The 20,590-nt window shown below is 40.5% G+C and overlaps 1 protein-coding gene across 8 annotated transcripts in view; it reads right to left on the bottom strand.

The window, feature by feature from the left end:
- SOX5 (SRY-box transcription factor 5) overlaps positions 1–20,590 on the bottom strand; it is a 1,045,264-nt gene that overhangs the window by 102,373 nt on the left and 922,301 nt on the right. The window lies entirely within an intron of this gene.

Genomic DNA, 20,590 nt, shown 5'->3' with positions numbered 1-20,590 from the left:
GACGGATTCCCTATAATTTCATGAAGACTGGCAAAGCTATTTCTCATGCAGAGAACTGCATTGTCTAGGCTAACAGAATACACTGAATTAAATTAAAAAAAAAAGTTGTGCTTTTTAGCTCTACAGCAGTCGTGAAACAGAAAAGAAACTGGCAGCTTTTTTGTAAACATTCATTGTGATGATATCAGTTTAGATAATAAGACAGAGAGAGGTGCAAGCAGTTGTGAAACATGTTGTATAAATTAATCACACTGCTGATATTATCCCTGTTGATGAAATAATTGTATTAAATTAAGCGGGGATGTTCACATGACAGGATGGTTGAATAAGATAATGTGCTTACGCCGTTGCACCCACACACTCCCTTTCAGATTACAGGCAAGACAATTAGCTTGCAAGAGACTTACACTTCACTGAGCTTTTTCTTTCCTAGAATATTTTTCCCGGGTGCTTGTTTACAAAAAAATAATAATAACAATAATAAACAAATAAAAAGAAACGTGTCTTGAAGAATATTCCCTTTAAAAGTAGCATCTCATACAGAGTACAAGACACTGATTAGGGTGAACTCTATGCATTTCCCAGTAAATGGCAACACTTTTTTCTAGACTTGATGGTACTAGCATTTGATAAAAGGTCACTTTCTGATGCAACCCTTTCATCCCCCCAGTACACACATAAAAAGGCAGCAGACATTTAATCACAAGAAAACTGGAAGGATGTTGTAGGCAGACATTAAGAAGTTAATGCACACCAGGGAATGGAATTAACTGTATGAGTGCAGTTCAGGGTATTTTTTTAAACTACTGAGTAGCAAATTCACTTAATTACATCAGCAACATCAAAGGGTACATGGACACCAAACTGGAATTAGAGGTAATCAAGGAAGAGATAATGAAGTCATTACAAGGGCCTACTTGCACCACTGCTAACATTTCATTTATTTACTTATTTGGCAAACAAGTAGATGATCTTGTCACAGGAATCATCTTAGGCACAAAGTTAATTAGCATACAAAAAAGCACAGACAATGGTGCAAATCTAGGAAGGAGACAGGCAATTACATGCCTATTACTGCTGTTTCCATCGCAGATAAACTTACTGACAAGATGTGGGATAGACTATTGAGCTTATAGAATGAGAACACTTTAAGGGAGCATCAGGACTTCAAGAGAGTATAAAACTTGTCAGTATTAATTGTATATGGCTACTCTCACATCACAGCAGGGTCTTCCGCTGAGGTATTTGGCATGATAAACATCTAGGTCAACTTAATACGGAGTGGTACCACAGAGGAATCTTTTTTGGGGGGTGGGGGTGTCCTGATTAGGCAAAAAAGATAAATACAAACATTTATTATCTTAATTTTACAGGATGGGTGCATCTAATGATTTGTTCTTCTCTATGTTTCAACAGAAACACCCTTCCCTAACTTTGGTGTTTCAGTGTTGTGTCTGAAAAAACAGTGTCTTTTTAAAGAGGTAGGGGTCTCATAAAAATGCAGCCCCTTTACTTGGCATGTGAATGAATGTAAGTGGAAGAACAACAACAGCATGGCATGCACAGGTTTCTGATTGTCACCCAAGGTGTAGCCAGACACACTCTTTGCACTCTAAAGAGTACAATTTTTTACTGAGGCTGTTAGAAACATTGGGGCTTTATCAAGCCATATGATGTCTATAACCATGTAGATTAATGTTTATGAAAACATGTACATAGCTTTCTTATACATAGGTAGACAGAATTGCAAATCTAAAAGCAATACTTCTAATAGTTTTTGACCGAGCAGCCAAAAATGTTATACCCATTAACTTTATGGTGGAGCAAGGCAAAAAGTACAGTTTTGTGCCTACCATAAATGTAGATGTCCGAACTGGATAGCATCTGCAGTCATAACAAGTGGGTTGTCCTGTCGTCAGGCAGCCCTGCAGTCGGCCGGATTCCAAAGTCCGGGTCCGGCTTCGGCTGATGTCGCACTCCATCCGACGTCATCTCTGTTGGTCTTCGGGTATAAAAGCATCAGCCGACGCCATTTTCCTCAGTGTTTCTTGCCCCAGATGCCAGTAGCCCTCTTGCAGGCTAAAATTTGGATAGATGCCAATGTTTCCAAATAGATAGAGGTAAACACAACAATAAGCATATATGTACATATATACAAACAAATACACCATAAAAGACTCCCCCCCAACAGCTAGCTATTAGGAGGGTAAACACCCTAGGAGTACCACAGAGGGGAAGGAGGGAGGGTAATCCTGATTGCAGATGCTATCCAGTTCGGACATCTACATTTATGGTAGGTACAAAACTGTACTATGTCCTTCATGGATGCATCTGCAGTCATAACAAGTGGGTAGAATACCATAGCCAACTAGGAGAGGAGGATAAAAGTAGATTATGGTGTGTTTAGGATCCCTTGCAGTACAGCAGTGGCAAACCCTGCTCGGGATCTGGAATATAGAGGCAAATTATAATGCTTGGCAAATGTATGCACGGAGGTCCAAGTAGCCGCCTCAATAATGTCTTTGGTTGCCACTCCTCGTAAGAAGGCTGTGGTAGTGGCTGTTGCCCTTGTAGAATGAGGTCTTATGTTCTGTGGAATTGGTTTTCCATGGAAGGAGTAACAGTATCATATGCAATTTCCTATCCATTTGGAGATTGTCTGTTTGGAAATAGCTTTTCCTTCCCTTCCTGTTGCATAGGCTACAAAAAGTTGGTCAGTCTTTCTGCTATTTTTGTTCTGTCCAAGTAGTAGCGTAGCTGTCTATGTACATCCAAGGTATGCAGTATTCTTTCCCTCTGTTTTGTGGGTTGGGAAAGAAGGTAGGTAGGTGGATTGCCTGGTTTAAAGACACTCTGGATACCACCTTGGGCATAAATGTAGGATTAGTCCTCATGGACACTCTATCTTGGTGGAAGATTAGGAAGGGTTGCACTGCCATTAAGGCCTGTAGTTCTGAAACCCTCCTTGCTGAAGTAATTGCCAGTAGGAAAGCAGTTTTCCATGACAGGTGTTGTAGGTCTGCTGTTGCTGCTGGTTCAAAGGGTGATAGTGTCAACTTTTCTAGCACAAAGTTTAAATCCCAAGCTGGTAATGGTGGTTTCCTTGGAGGTTTTACATTCTTGATTCCTCTGAGGAACTGCCTGAGCAAAGGGTGCGAAAAACAGGTGGATCAAAGCTGTATTCTGCTGAAATAGCTGATGCATGTATCTTGATGGAGGAGTAGGACAGGCCTGAATGAAGAAGTTCGCCAGATACACCAGAATGTTGGGCATATCTATGTTTGACACATCTTTTCCTCTTTCCGTACTCCAAATGACAAACCTTTTCCATTTTCCAGCATAGTTCCTTCTTGTTGAAGGTCTGCGTGCTTCAAGAATAATGTCTTTAACTCTTTGGGAAAGTTCTGGATTAGCTGCTGCTATGTGATGTTCCATGCAGTCAGTTGCAGCGTTTTTAGGTTTGGATGTATGATGCTGTAGTTGTTCTGAGTTAACATCAAAGGCATCAGGGGTATTGGCCACATATTGTTCCGAGACATGCTCTTCAGTAGTGGGTACCAGTGTTGTCTTGGCCAGTTTGGAGCTATCAAGATTATCCTTGGACGTTCTTCCCTGATTTTTAGCAGTACCTTGTGTATCAAGGGAAGAGGTGGGAATGCATATGCTGTTAGGCCTTTCCAGTTGAAGGAGAGTGAGTCCACTTTCCATGCTAGTGGGTGGAATGTCCTTGTGCAGAATTTTTTGAGCTGGTGATTGAGAGGTGATGCGAATAGGTCTATCTGTGGCATTCCCCATTTCTTCGAGATGGTCTTGAAGATGTCCGGGTGCAGCTTCCATTTGTGAGCATCCGAAGTGGTTCTGCTTAATATGTCTGCTAGAGTATTGTCTTTCCCCGGTACAAATATTGCCTGTAACTGAATGTTGTAGCTGAGTGCCAGGGTCCACAGCTCCAAGGTCATTCTGCATAGGGGGTATAAATGAGTGCCTCCCTGTTTGTTGATGTACCACATGACTGTGGTGTTGTCTGTCCTTATCATCAACTGGCCCTCTTTGAGAAATGGTTTGAACTTTTGGATTGCCAGTTTTACTGCCAGCATTTCTTTTAGATTGATGTGCAGGTGAAGTTGATCCTGTGTCCACAATCCTTGCACGCATTTGTCCAGCATGTGGGCCCCCCATCCTAGGTCTGAAGCGTCTGTTGTGATGGTCTGGCTTGGTTGACATCTGCGAAAGGGTAGGCCTGGGTTTGACTGGCATGCCTGAGCCCACCATAGGAACTCCTGTTTTAAGCATGGAATTAGTGGGATTTCTGTTTCTAGACTGTGTCTGTGTTGGGACCATAAATTCTTTAGGTACCACTGTAGTTTCCTCATATGTAGTCTGGCAAATGGGACCAAGATTATGCATGATGCCATGAAGCCCAAGGTCTGCAGAACTTTTCTTGCTGTTAACTTGTTCAGTTTTGTTAGTGCCAAGAAGTAAAGAGGGAGTTCTTTTTGTTTTTCTGTAGTCAGGAATGCCATTTGTTGTACTGTGTCCAATTCCGCCCAAGAATGTCCTTGTTTGGGATGGTATCAGCCTTGACTTTTGTAAATTGACTGTGTATCCCAGTCCTTGTAGCAAGTAAATGACCCTTTGTAAATCTGTTGTCAGCTTGCTTTTGTTGTCCCTTGTAGCAGGCAGTCGTCCAGGTATGGGTAAATTTGAATTCCCTGTAGTCTGCAATGGGCGATTACTGATGCCAGGCATTTTGTGAATACTCTGGGCAGTAGATAAGCCAAAGGGCAATGCTGAGAATTGATAGTGCTCTGATCCTGCAAGAAATCTGAGGTATCTTCTGCAGATTGGTCGAATGGGGACGTGCAGGTATGCCTCCTTGAGATCTAGAGTTACCAGCCAAGACTCCTTGCCCAGCATGGGAAGAAGCTGCTGTAGGGTCAGCATTTTGAATTTTGGGACAATGATGTATGTATTTAAGGTGGACAGGTCGAGAATTGGTCTCCAACTTTTTTTCCTTTCTTGGAACTAGGAATAGTCTGGAGTAGAACCCTTTCCTTGTTCTGCTGTTGGCACTCTTTCCACAGCTCTCATGTTTGCTAACTCCATTATCTGGCGTAGAGCCTCTGTTTTTTGATTTGGAGGTAGATTTGGCATTCCTCTTTTGACTGGTAAAGTGTGGAAGTGAAACCGTAACCTTGATCTATGGTTTGTAAAATCCACTTGTCTTTTGTTATGTAGTGCCAGTTCTTTGAAAATAAGGTTAACTTTCCGCCTAGAGGAGCTGCTATTTGTTCCCTGGTAGGCGGATTTAGGATTAAGTCACTGTGGTTGTGCTGATGTAGTGGCAGTGGCTGTGTCTGTGCCTCTGTTGTTACCTTGCCACTGTCGTCCTCTGTAGGCACCTCCTCTGGATTGGTTTCTGCCTCTGGAACGCCTATTCCTGCCCCTTTGAAATTTTGTGGAGTCAGGAAAGGACCAATTTTTGGCAGGCCAGTTCCTGCTAAACCTTGGGGTTGAACCTGTAAGAAATCTTTAACAGTTTGAACAGATTTTGCCTTTTCTTCCATTTTCTTCATAACCTGCTGGGCAGGTGTACCAAACAAACTTGTCTTGTCCATAGGAGCATCTAGCAACTTAGCTTTAACATGATCCGGTAAAGCTTGTTCCTTTAGCCATGCATGCCTTCTTATCACTGTGCCTGTCATGGCTGATCTAAATGAAGCCTCCAGTGCATCATAGCCACATTTTAAGGAATGGTTGCTAACCTGTTGTATGTTATTTACCATCTCTAATACATATTTCTTATCAAGAGATTCATCAGTGGTTAGTTTTTAGTTAACTGATCAAGCATAAACTCTTGGTATTGTATCATGTGAAACTGACAGTTTAAAGCTCTAGCTGAAAGAGTAGCTGAAGTGTAGACCTTTTACCCCATCTGTCTAGTGACCTTGCTTCCCTTTCAGAAGGAATAGGGTTTTTAGCTGTGGTCGGCTACTGCCTTGGGACCCTGGGATATAGTTTCTGGGTCTGCAAGTGGGGCCTTGTAAAGGTGGTGATGAGTATCTGGTACCCTGTAAAATCTGTCTAGTTTGGCAGGGGCTGGGGTAAAGAATCTGGAGCGGAGCAAACATCATTGAAAGCATCATCCACCACAGAGAGAACAGGAGGTATAGCTAAGGGCCTGTGCTGTGGGAGGTGCAGAAAGGTCCTAAGTCTTTTCTGGAGTCTGAAAATCCTGTTGCTGCCATTGGAACTGTTCTCGCATGGCATGCAAGGTTTCCCAAAGGAGAATTCTTCTGGTGGGGAAGCAGCTGGAATGGATTCTTCAGCATCAGAATCTTCAAAATTGGAGAAGGGAGCCTCAGGCTGGTCAGTTATGTCTGATTCATCAGCAGAATCATCAGAAGACACTGGCTCAGGGGCTCTGCCCTAGGTCTCTTCTCTGGGGCTGAGAGGCCCTGTCTGGGTGAGATTGAGATCCTCTAATTAAAGAAATTAAATCTTCTGCCAAAGAAAGCATTTGAGAACTAGAAGAGGGCCTGGATGTGGGGGGTTTAACAGGCACTGTTTTAGTAGTCTTGGCTGCTTTAGCCCTGGCGAAGGCCTTAATGGACATGGCAGCTGGAGGCCTAGCAGCACCACGTGCTGGGGTAGAGACATCCAAGGGGATGGTGTCTGATAAGTCAACCACCGTAGTGGGTAAAATTTCTGAGGTCGATTCAAGAGTTGTAGCAGGGGCCTCAGTTGTAAGAATAGGTTCATCTGTACTTTGAGCAGTTTTCTCGGTTTCGGCCGAAACCGAGACACTCGCGGTTTGCTTTACCGTGGTTTCGGCCGAAACCGCGGACCGCGAGTGTCGGTCTTTATCTTTGCGTTTTTTGGGGGTAGTCGGAGGATCCGACGGCATAATGTATGCAAAATCAGAACCGAAAAACTGTTCTGCAAACTCCGACCGACGCCTAAGCGTTCGTCGGTTGAAAGAGGCACAGGCTGAACAGGCTGCTACGTCGTGGGCTGGGCCTAAACAAGGCAGACAGTAAGAGTGGAAATCTTTATGAGGTATTTGTTTCCCACAGGTTAAACAATTGTTAACTTTTTCTGACATCGGCTGAGGCAAGAAAGAGTCCCCAACGGGGTACTTAGCTTTAGAAGTCTTCGAAGTAGTATTCGGTAGAAGTAATCTCTGGATCCGACCGACCGGCACTTGCGAACAGCTTCTGCTTCGGGCGCCACGCGGCAAGAAAGACTGAGGAAAATGGCGTCGGCTGATGCTTTTATACCCGAAGACCAACAGAGATGACGTCGGATGGAGTGCGACATCAGCCGAAGCCGGACCCGGACTTTGGAATCCGGCCGACTGCAGGGCTGCCTGACGACAGGACAACCCACTTGTTATGACTGCAGATGCATCCATGAAGGACATCATCAAGTGATATGACCTTTTTTAAATGCCAGGTAGATGGGAAGGGGTTGGCAATAAGCACCTGTGAGTACAAAATACAATTCACTGGCTATACCCCTGACTGTCACATCCTTAAAGGGAACAGACATAGTGGTCTAGCTACAGTAAAGCTCTTCTAGATCACCTCTTATACCTTGAGTATAAGACAGTGAGCAACTTGTAAGAACATTAGTGTCTTCAGCAGCTCTTTCACAGTTAAAATGTTGGTGCCGGACATTTTGTTTAGCAGATCAGGAGCTGGAGGTGCTGCACAGGGGAAATGGGAATGAATGGTTATTCAGCTCTTCCATCCTGGGGGTAGGGAGTTTACTAAGCTCCTATATGCTTCCCCACTGATACAACTGAGCATTTCCTGGCTGTGAACCAGCTACTGTTTCATCTTATACTGTGACAGGAGAGCGTTTGAGTGGGTGTGCTATTCAGCATGATGTTGCGCTAACACTGTACTTACACTCTGCGCTTCACAACAGAAGGTGATGATCAAACGCACAGCTACCATCAAAGCTAATTAGCGTTTTCCATCCCTTTCATAACCAAAATCTCCACTCTCATAGCTGCACATATGACACCCTGCCACCACTGCACACCCTGACGGCAGAGAGGTGATCTCACATAAGAAGTGTTCATCAGGAAAGCTTTTCCTGGAGAAGGAGACGCACCTGTAATATGGCTTACATCAGGATTTTTCTAACCCTTCGTCAAGGGAAATAATTGAAAGAATTGGGGTTAGAACATATGGCCAGTAGGGCAAAAAAAAAAAAAAAAAAAGACTATAGCAGCATCAACACTAACTTGTTAGCTTATACTAGAGAAATCTGAGAAGGTCGGGTTCCTATCACTTGATTGAATGCTCAATGCAAAATGGCCGGACCCAAATGACTGATAAAACATTTGACTGAATCACAATCAATAGCAAATTTAAGAAGTGTATAGGTACTGTGTGATGGTATCATTCTGGATCATATGAGTTATTTGGGTAGTGAGTCTAGAAGATTATGTATGGGTAGGTAGTGACCACCATCATTTCCCATCCCCCAATCTGTCGATTTTTATGTTTGTGAGCCAGAACTGATTCGCTCACTGGGTGCGTGACCATGGAGTTAGTATATATATATATATATATATATATATATATATATATATATATACATACATATATATATATAAGAAAGGGGATATTTTTTAAATTGTGATTCAATGAAATGAGTCTTCAATCATTTGTTGTAAGTATTTAGGAGTTCAGGCAAATAAGCTTGCAATAAAATTACATGAATCTGAGAAGATCACACACCAGGCCACAAATTATTATACTCAATATGCCTATGTCTCAGTCTCCAAATTATGTCTCTAAATTATTCAGTGTATTGATGCTTTAGGTTCTATTTGACAACAGACTATGGCACTTCAAGATGAAATGTGCAGGAATGGAAATTTCTCCCAACACCTCGATGTGAGCAGCTCATACCATATCTAATTATTTTCAGGTGAGAAACTGAAACAGGTATCCAAGGCTGGCAACAGTTTTGATTAACCTGTTAAGTCTAATGAATGATGGATATTTGTTTATTTATACATCATTCCTTCACTGGTATGATACACTACAGCAGTATAAAACAAATCTTAAAGGTGTCCAAAGTAATAGGAATAGACACTATTATTTACATGTGTATTTACAGGCAGTTCATATGGCTAACTGTAAACACAGTGTGGCTCATAGGTACATAGGTTCATAGGTTACTAGGCTAATGGCCCAAGGGCTTTTACAAGCCTAGCCATGTTACACCCGTGTTCCCTAATTCACCTTGGTTAGAAGGTCATTATTCGCAGAGTGAGTCTATGATCAGTACCGACTTGCCCCTATCCATGAGAAACATGGGTAACAACCTCGGGGCAAATTTACGGTCTTCCATCCAAATGTATACGTTGCACTTGAATTAGAGTCATTGAAGTACTCTGGCTCATATGAATTGGGAGTTTATTTCACAGGAATGGCAATCTCTGAGAGATATATCTGTCTCTCCACCACATTCTATTAATGTCAAAGGCTAGGTTGAGATCCCTGGAGCCAGTGACTTTTGCCCCATTTGATTTCTGGATGTGCAGCACTTTCATTAGGGCAGGGTCAGAGACTGCTCTATAGGCCAAGCACAAGTCACCTCTCTACAGCCTGTAGGATACAGAGTACTGTGATGGGCTTTCAGTCTTTCTATGTAGGTCATGTTTTGTAGGCCCTAAATTTTCTTGCTGAGAAACCTCTGTGGTCTGTCCAGCTGCTACAGGTGTCTGGTGAGGTACATGTAAAAGGGAACATGGTACTCTATTAGTGGTCTAATGAGGGTCGATTACAGAGGATTTATAACATCCTTAGTCTTGAATGCGATGCCCTTACTTTGAGATCCGCAACATAGAAGGCTTTCCTTACAGCTGTGAACACATGGTGATCAAAGTTTAGATTGCTATTAACCTGTGTTTCCAAAAATCTCATGCCACTAGGTTTGAGCTTAGGGGGGAGCTGTCAGTATTGTTATTTGTAGAGTCTTCCTCTTTGCCAAAGGGGGTAATAATGCACTTGTTTGAGTTTAGTTTTAGTTTGTGGTTTTGGTAACAATCATTTCTCTGTGTTAACCCCTTCTGTAATATGTTAACATAATTTGGGGGCTCAATGATTGTGCCCAATTTGCATTCAGTGAACCTGGTAAGCCACAAGCCACCTACTTTTGCTAGACTCATAGCCGACCGTAGGCATAGGCAAACTAGGTGCCAGCATAGGCAGCTGCTCTAGCAGGGGTGCTATTCCAGTAATCTGAATGATGTAGGCCGACCATGATGGGGGCAACAGGTGGTGAGGGGGAGAGCTGTGGAGCCTTTTACTTAGGGGACCAGTTGACCAAAGGCCGGCCCTGCCTGGACTTCCAAGAAATAGATTCCAAACAGTAGAGGACCCAGCACAGATCCTTGTGGCATGCCACTGGTAACTGGTCTACTGGTAGAGGTGGAATCCCCAACTTTGAAAGTATGCATTCTGTCAGTGAGCCAGTTGGCTACCCATCTAGTGATGTACGGGTTAATCTCCAGCTGAGAGAGTTTCTCAATGATATCTGTGTGGAGGATTGTGTCAAAAGCCCCAAACTTGAAGAAGTCCACCAGGTTCAATAAGCATGATTTACCCTTAACAAAGCCAAACTGGGTCGGGTCAAGAGTTTGAAGGTCGCCTATGTCCCTGCCAATAAGGTCCATGGTGATTCATTCCATGGCCTTGCAGATAAGGCTGGTTAAGCTTTTGGTTCTACAGTTTCCAGGGTCAGTTGATGACCCCCTTTGTGCAAGGGGATTACTGTTGCTGTTTTCCATTCTGCTGGAACAAAGCCAATGCTCAGGCTGAGGTTAAAGAGAGTGACAAGTGGATTCACTAGGTCTAGTTTTTAATTTTTTAGTAAGTAGCCTGGGATGTTATCTAGTCTCATAGAGGCTGTGTTTCTGGCCTTGGAGAGCATGGATACGACCTACTCTTTGGAGATACTAGGTATAGGACTGGTGTCAGGTATGCTTTGGGGTATGGCTGGTGTGGACAGGAGGGTGACATTTGCACCAAATCTGTCAGCTAGCAGGTTGGCGATTTCCTCAGGTTCAGTATGAGAGATAATGTCCACTATAAGTTTGGCATATAGTTGGGTATTACCTTTCACATTCCAGACATAGTTAAAGAATGCCATTATGATTATCCTTAGCTAGGGATGCTAATTTAGCTTTGTAACTAGCTTTACTTTACAAGATATCTGATTTGCTTGTTCAAGTTGTGGAGGGTATTTGTCTTCTGCTGGGTAAATTCCCTTTTGTTTTTAGACATAAGTTTCTTCCTTTTGTTATATAACCTATTTATACTGGAGGTCCACCAGGGTGCCCTGTTTTACTGGGAGAATCTGGTTTTGATCTGGTCAAGTACAACCAAGTCTACGCAGTTATTTAGGTGGTTATAAAGGGCATTTTTGTACTCCTCTGCATAGGAGTCATTGTTGGCTATGCTAGCAGGGGGTTTGAAACTTTTCATACCATCGCCTAGTAGACTGTAGTTTGCTTTGGAGAAATGTTTTAGTTTTTTTGCTCTTGTCGGGGAACAGATTTATGGTCTGATCTTACCAGAGAGGGCAACATACATGGGGTAGTGCATTAACCCCCCCATGCTGTTGAGTACTGTCTAAAATATCTGCGCTTCTTGTGGGGGTGCAGACTAGCTGTTACAGGGCATTTGTATTGACAAAGTCCATGAACCTCACAGCAAGCATGTTTGTGCTCATGTACGTCACCCAATCAATGAAAGGATAGCTGAAATCTCCCATGACCAAAGAGTTTGGCTGTATAGTGAGTGACTCTAAGAAGTCCAGGTAGGCAGTGTGCTGTAGCTAGCAACGATGTGGAGTGTTTTACCTACAGTTAGTTGCACCTGGAGTAGCACAATAAAGTCATACTTTTAACCAGTTTTAAGGTGTATTTGGCTTTAATGAAGATAGATACACCTCAACCTTTGGTTCTTTCACACTCATTTTGGGGCCTGGATATGTGGAAGGTGTTGTAGCTTTGAATGTCCGGGGTGCTCTCTGTAGCCTTGAAAAATGTCTCAGTGACTGTACACATGTCAGCATCTTCCATGACAATTTAAACATTAAATGCCAAAAGTAGTACAAAAGTAAGCTGAGGCAGGAAAGTTTTATAAGCATCACTGTGATGGAATCGGATTCTCATACCATAGCAGCAATGAGTATAAAAAAATTATATTTTTCACTGAAAAAGCACTACACTTGTGAGGATAAGGTACTCAAGGCTGCATAATTAACCAAAACTGTAAAGAAGCTGAAGACTGAATAAATGAAGCGAGTCCAACAAAGGAAGCCAGTCCTCACTTTTGTGTACCCACCGATCCACTGCTGGGTGAAGCCTGAAACCATTCCTAAGGATCAGACTAGTAGGTAAAGTGTCCTAGGCAATTCACTAAGGAATGCACTATGCCTGTGACCTTGGGCATCAGTTGTGGAAGTTGGATCTCTTTTAGGTCCTTCATTATCTACAGAAGTAGAAAAGGGATGCAAGGCTGAGGCCTCAGTAGTTTAAGGATGAGTTCCTCACTGGTTGAGACTGAAGAAACTTTTTCAGAATACAATATCTCTAAGGCAGCTAGCCAATATCGGCTCCCCAATTCTCAGCCCTTCTAACTGACATGAGAGCAACCTTAGGCTGCCAACATTCTCCTGGTTGTGAGGTAGGACAGATGTTTTCCCACACAATGCCTGATGACATCTGGGACAAACTGCTGGCATTTAGAACACTAAACACAGTGTCTGTGCAGGTCTTGGCTCAGCAATTTTCTGTCACATAGACACTTTGATGATTTTCTTTTAAGATCATTCATGGCAACGTTTCACTGACATGAAAAAATCAAGGTTCAACTATGTGAACTGTAGAAAAGAACAAAAAAATGGAACCTGCACCCTTTACCTCTATAGTTTCCCAGAAAAAAACTTTTAAACTAGAATGGAAGAGAAAATTAACACAATCATTGATCCAGCAGTGTTTGCAAAGATGCATAAGTAGATACTAGGCAAGTAGTCCAAGAGACTATTAAGGAGTCTAGCCAAAATTCCCAATTGCCCATATGCACTGGTTAAGTGACTTGCTCAAGTTCACACAGTAGGTGGAAAGATTCAAACCCGGTACCCTTGGCACAGGAACCAGCTCAGTAAAAATTCACAACTTTATTATGTGCTGACTGCTCAATGACATTACATTTTGTGATGCCCATGACAGGATAAGTTTCAACTATGGCAGGCCCTAAGCACTAATGGACTGGCATTTATTTTCCAATGAACATAAATGAAGGGCTATGATAGTGTGGGCTTGGTGTCCACAATTCCACCATTACATGTAGGACACAATTGTGTGACAAAGGAACCCATAACAAGGGTAAAGGAAGTTATTTTTATTATCATACATATACTTTTAAGCTTTGTGAATAGGAAGAAAAGCAATCAATCTATTTAAAGTACATAACTGATATAATTTTCAGAAACCTGTGACTGGAGAAGAGAAATGACTCATAAAAGGCTGCTTTTAACAGTGATATTCCTATTCATCTCCACATATTAATGCACAGATGAAGCTAATTAAGCTGATTAATATACACATTTGTATAGTGAATCAAGGTACATTTTGGCCACATTAGTATAACTATACAAATATGAAGACGTCATGGTGCAGCGGTAGCGTTGTCGCCTCACAGCAAGAGGTTCTCCCATTCGATTTGCAGCTGGAGAGCCTTCTGTGTGGAGTCTGCATGTCCTCCCCACGGTCGAGTGGCGTTCAAAAGACATGCGTAGAATGGGCATGCCTTCGTTGAAGGTTGGGCATCGAGCTGGCACTTCGGCACCATAAAAATCTACTGCCAATCATTAGCGGACCGGAGTTCTGCTGTGGCGACCCCTAACCAGGAGAAGCTGAAAGAAGAACAGTATAACTATACAAATATATATTTATCAGTGTGTTCATTCATTCTTTTGCTATCGGATAAGCCCTACTAGGCATAAATACCTCATTTCAGAATTGGCCCATAACCACTGGGCTGGTTAAATGACTAGTTTTTGAGGTGGATAGCATGCACGTGGAACTTGAGAGAAACAAACCAAGGAGTACAATACGAAGCTTTAATCATTTTTGTAATGACAGATTATTACACTATTAAAATCAATGCTATATTCCAAATATGATGTTAGTATCAGAAAATAACTTTCCATTCCATGCAAGTTGGTATAAACATTTGCCAAAAATAAAATAAATGTCCCTAAAAAGCAGCACTATCTTTTTCTTTATCCTGTGAGTAACTTCCCTTTCCTATGGTATCTCATCTGTACAATCCAGCATCAGTCGGTTCAGACTCAACAAAGCAGACCTTTAAACGTCATGATGAATTGATGAAAGACAGTCAATATGAATGTAGCGCTTTTCAAGTGGATTCATGTAGGTTAAAGGTCATTCAATGGCCACATTAGAATGATCTGTAGCTGCTTTCTACATATCTGTAACAGTTATTGATAAGTGCAAGAGATTCAGGAACCAAACTTATCACAGTAGAGTGCCTAGTGTCCAAATATTTTTAAACATAATATAAAGAAATGACTAACATTATTAAAAAAAGCACCCATCAAAAAGAAAATATAATTTTCCTTACTCTGCATTCACAAAAGGTTCTTTACTCCACTGCAATATACTGGAACTAAATTTACTCAGAAGGCTGCATGTACTCAAAATGGAAACTGATGAAAGAAAATTGTAATGCATTACTCAAAAAAAGTAAAAGGAAAGCTGCACTAGAAATATTTTATTTACTAAAAGATAAGAAAACAGAAAAATGTTTTATTAAAAATTAACAGACTATAAGCACTTCAAAGTGTGCAAAAACATGATTGCAAATTTAATTGTAGAGTGTCACTTTACAGTACAATTTCTTTCTATTAATATTCAAAATTTGACTCTATGTAATGATGAATTGTGGGAAAAAATCTTCTGTCAGTCCTTGTTCTTTTATACTTGTGGTCTTTAGTGTGGGAGCCTGTTGCTTGGTTCAGTGAGTACTGGTTGCATGAAGTAAATTTGCAGAAAGCCACTGCTGTGTGCCAGTGGACATGGTATATGTAAGAATGATGGTGTAGGGGTATCTCCCCTATGCTGGAGCTTACTTAGTATGAGATTCACTGTAAATGGCTTTCAGTTAGTTATTTTCATGGCTTTAACATGCCTTGAAAGTTTTCACTGTGGATCAACATGATTCCATTATTACTGCTAAAAAGTTATTTCCTGTGAAACCACAACCATTTGTGGCAGTAATAAATACCTAGGGGTTTAGCAGACGAGCTTCTCAGACCTGACCTAATAATTTGAAATAAACTTAATGTATTATTGAAAAAACAAATGACATGCTGTTATGTATTTTAACCCAACATTATCTTACTCATTAAATCATGCCATTATCTGTGGCATTTCCTTAGTTGCTGATAATGTACTTTATCCTAACTTATTAATAAGGATAATGATCCTTTAAAACAATAGCTGACAGTACATGACATTTTTTGTGCTTCTCTGTTTTTATAGTTGTTGTGCAACGAAGCACACATTTGTACACACTAGTTACTTCATAAATTCTTTCAGGCAGCTGTGGCATTTTACTTTTCTCCCTTATAACCTGAGTGCACACATCAGACTACTGAAGACAGAAAGACACAATTATTTTACTTTTGTGCATACACACCACACTCTCACACACACACACACACACACACACACACACACACACACACACACACACACACACACACACACACACACACACACACACACACACGTGTCCGCGCGCGCGCTAGCACACACGAGCGCTCATGCATGCACACAAATGTATATGTGTGTGTTTGTCTAGGTGTTTGCATATAAAATAATAAAATAACTGTTGCCTGCAGGTCTACAAAAATGTATATCTATCTATTTATCTCTCTCTCTGTCTCTATCTATCCATATATGGACATCTGATATTGGAATGAATGACCATTTCACAGAATGACAAATCACTGAACACAAATGGTTGAAATCCATTTAACTGAATGAAAATTTGGCTTAAAGTCCATTTTGCTGAATATTGAAGGAAATATGTAAAGGTGTACAAAGAAGCTTAAGCTGGTGATTGTGATGGTCTATAGATAGTCGCTGCTGATGTGATTTCTATGTGTGGTGGCAGTTATCCCTTGTGTATGTTATTTTCACTTTTCTACACATATTTATGTTCTGTGGTATTAGCATATTGTAAATTTTTTTCTATTTTCTTTACTGTTGTGCAACCTTGAAGTTAGTATATTTAAGCAAGGGGGGTCAAAGCACCCCACAAGGGGGGTGGAGGTGAAGGGAAATTTGCTCCCCTACAAAAAAAGCATTTTTGAAATGTGTTCTCTTTGACTGCATCATGTTTGAGTTCTTTTGAATTTGATTAAATGTTTTTTCAGTGGAGATGGCTTTTAACCATTTTAACTCATTGACTTCTTCTTTGGTTAAATGGTCATTCAATGAATTGCCATGAACACATAAGCATACATATTTAAATATATACACGCACACATATATACACACATATATAGATGCAGATAAACAATGTAACCATGCAAGTTTTTCCTAATTTGCTAACTCAGAAGAAATATAAACTGGTAGTACTTTACTTTAGGGCTGCTGTTAATATGAAACATAATATTAGATTCTCTGGTGTTGATTAGTTTTATAAAATTGCACTCCAAAAATTCAAGTTCACAAACTAAAACTCTGACTGGAATGATGCTCTGAATATGAGGTCCTTTTATTTGTAAATTAGCAAAAAGGATTACAAACTCAAACATTCTATCTTCAGCAGATTGGATTTGATTACCTTTGGACAGCTCATTTCCAGAAATATCCAAAGCAATACTACTGTGCCTTCACGCATGTACTAGAAATATGGTAACCATGTGGGGTTTACTACAAGCACTCAAGTCCCAGGTGCTCAATGATCATTATCTTGCAGCCACGGATTCAGGCATCTTGTAACTCACATGAACTGCCACTTGTGCTCTAACTGGACTATGTGTCTGGGTGAGGTGCCAGCCACTCCAAGACAGAGAGAGAGAGAGAGAGAGAGAGAGAAGAGAGAGAGAGAGAGAGAGAGAAGAGAGAGAGAGAGAGAGAGAGAATAGAGAGAAAGGAGCTGCTGCACGTCACCCACACACGGTAGCTTCAAGCAAGTTATGTACTGGAGGAGTGGGAGTGCAGATTAGGGTTTCAGGCAGTAATCAGGAGTGGGATGTAAGCTCACGGGGAGTGGATAGTCAAGTTTTAGGTTTGGGGGTGAGCAGCAAGGGGACTGCAATGGTTAGGGTTAGGGATCAGCTAAGGGTGTAAGGGGAATGCAATGTTTAGGTTTTGGGATCAGGTAAGAGTTATAGGGTAAGTGTTAGGTTTCTGGTAGGGCTATGCAGTTCAGTAGGTTTGGGTGGTGGGAGGGGTAGGTAATTAACTAGGATTGGGCTCGTGGGAGTTAGGACATTTGCCATTAAGAGCAAGTGGCAGGGAGCAAGTGAGTCAAGAGCCACTTGGATGCAGACGCTTGTAGTAGGCCCAGTAATGTGCCTAACTCCCCCACATGTCATTAATGTCTAATATGACCTAAGCTTACCCAGGGCAATAATATCTTTAAAATATAACTCTAACAAGTGTGTATCATGCCTTAACTTTATTACTTTGAAGCATCTGGTCTTCTGAATATAATTGTCCTTTTGCTTAGTAGCAAAATTATCTATACCAAAGCAGAAATGCTAAATGTTGCAGTCAGTATTTTTTCTGTTGCTTAAATCTTTACTGAAGCAACAGTTTTGCTTGTGATCTTATCTCTTCCCTAGCAGGTGCACCTTGTAAGATTAGTAGCCAAATCATCTGAGTTCTAACAAATGTGATCAATGAGAGGTGAAAATATTGGATGAAAATGCAAATAGACTAAAAAAATGCATGCAAATAAGTTAACAGCATTTGCTGCGTTCCCAAAATAAAAAAAAAAACTTCATTGTGAAAAATATATAGGAAAATATTAAACACACCCAAAGAAATGTTCTGCAGTGTTAGTGAATGAGCCATACCTAATTGGGTGGAGGTACAAATACGCTTCTAATAATATGGACTCAAACTAAGTTTCCTGATTCAATATCTACATCACTTTCCCCTACACACATGGCTGATGCCATGTAGATTGAATCTTTGGACCTTTCCTTGTCCCTTATCACATAAGCAAATTCATAAATGGCATGTTAAAAAGATTTTATGTTACATTGCTACAAGCTGCATTTATCTCCCACAGGGAAGAGATGTACTGACAGTAAACAAATCACCCCTTAGTAAGACAGCTTCTTCCCTTGACAAAGAGGAATGAATTTTATTCAGTCCCATGAAAATGAGTTTTTCAAAAGCATTAAGAAGGTGAAAAGAAAACATACTGCAACTTGCTTTTGTTTTACTGAAACCCAATTTAATAGTAAATAGCTTACAGTAACTGTTAGAATCAAGAACTTTAAAAGCATGAATGTGATAATGTTCTGTCTAAAATGAGTATTAAAATTTAAAGCTGGTTCACCACTTCTTAGAGTACTTGATGTAAAACAAATTATTTTCTTGCTCAGCAGTTAAAAGGCCTGTTGCCTTCTGAGATCAGGTGTGATGTAGAAAAATGTCATTTAACCTAGAAATCAGCATTTCTTTGTTTCTTTTCTTACCATATCAGCACTGCGACTTGACAAGTTGCAATATTACAATTGTTCAGTAAGAGACACTCACCTAAAATAAAATCAGCAGATAAGTGAAGCCACGATGTTATGAAATAAACAGAGGAACACATGACAACTACTGGAAGAAATATGTTTTTACCTTGTAAGTACCAGCTCTGACTTCATCTCTGTGAATCCAATGAGCTCTAATCTGCCAGTGAAAATGTATTCCAGCAAATGGAAATAGATTCTCTACAGCTTGTGCAAATGTATCAATGCTTTGTTATTCTGATGCTTAGTTGTTTAGCGGCTATTGTTATTTGGTACCTGTTTGTCTAATGTAGTGGTATGTAACATAACAAACCATACCGACAAACTCTTTTTCAATGCCTTGTAAATTAAAATGAGTAGCAACTAATTCCACAAATAAACAGTACTCTGCATATTATATAACCTATTAATTAAAAGGCACAATACAGCAAAGTGAAAGGGAGTTTAGAGTAACAAAACTGAAAGAGATAGTTATTAAACATATAAATGTCATTTCCTGTTTCTTTTTTCTTTTCTGCCAACCATTTAACATACTTTCTATATTTCTGGAATTAAAACACAGATTATAGGTCAAAATAGTCAGTTATGAATTTATGCCCTTTCTCTCTCAAGAGTTCATGTCACTGGAAAAACCTGAGGTTTCTCCAGACATGTTTGCATCAAAATGCCGGGAGTGAAATCAGAGAACTGCTAATGAACATAAAATAATGTTAATTGTACTGATCGATATGGCCCTGATGATGGCAAATAACTTATCTTGTGAATAAATTCAACCAGACACTTTTGCTGTAAACATTATAAAGTCATTGACAGCTGTCTAAATGGTATTCATTTGCATATGGTACTTCCATCCTTTCATAGAAGTATCTTACAAGTTCAGCTAATAAAAATGCAACTTTTGAATTAAGTCAGCAGAGTAAGGAGTGCATTTTGTATTTTTGTTATCAGAAAACCCTTGAGTCGGCAATGAATGTTGGTGCTGAACATAAATACAGCAGATTACCAGCCTCTCCTGTACTACACAATACAACTTTGAAAGGCCGTATCTTAGAAATTAAATTTAACAACAGGTCCTCTCTATATCTGATTTGCATTTGCTTTCAGTTTACTACATATTAAAATAAAAACCTCCTTTGTGCAAATTAAATAATATCTATGTTAATTCTGCCTTAAAACAATACAAACTTGACTAATGAAAGAATTTAGGAAGACTTTTGACGTTTGACACCTGGGTGAAAGCTCTTCAAAGGTTGTCTGCTAGGTGTTCTGAGCTTGTCGAAACATAACATGACATGTTTTGCTCAACAAGGCAACTCATAGTCACTATGATCATAAAAGTATTGACTGAAGATCAATACATCAAATGCAGTGTCTGCTTTACAGGATATGGATCATGGGCTTTCTAGCTTACTGTCAGACATGATAAAAGCACCTACTAAAAGTTATCAGACATATATAAGGGAATACCACTCTATCTGAGCTACACTGAGTTGTTGATAAGTGCTTCCTGCTCACCAGGCATCTAATGGGATTAAGATAAACTGAAACAATAAACTCATATATGGAAAGGTTTTTCTCCATTCCAATGGCTCAGTGAAACTCTCTACACTGACCACTTCCATGAATCCAGACCTTAGCCTAACTCATGCATCAGAAAGCTAAGATGGCTTACTTAAGGGATGCTACTAGAAAACAGAAAATACTACCAATAGATGAAATGCAAACACCAAAGGTAAAATGTATTAGGAGTCAGCAATAAAAGGGCAGT

Source organism: Protopterus annectens, chromosome 11.part0, assembly GCF_019279795.1.
Source record: "Protopterus annectens isolate FY-2018-M chromosome 11.part0, PAN1.0, whole genome shotgun sequence".
NCBI classification, from domain to species: domain Eukaryota; kingdom Metazoa; phylum Chordata; order Ceratodontiformes; family Protopteridae; genus Protopterus; species Protopterus annectens.
This window is presented reverse-complemented; position numbering and strand designations above follow the sequence as displayed.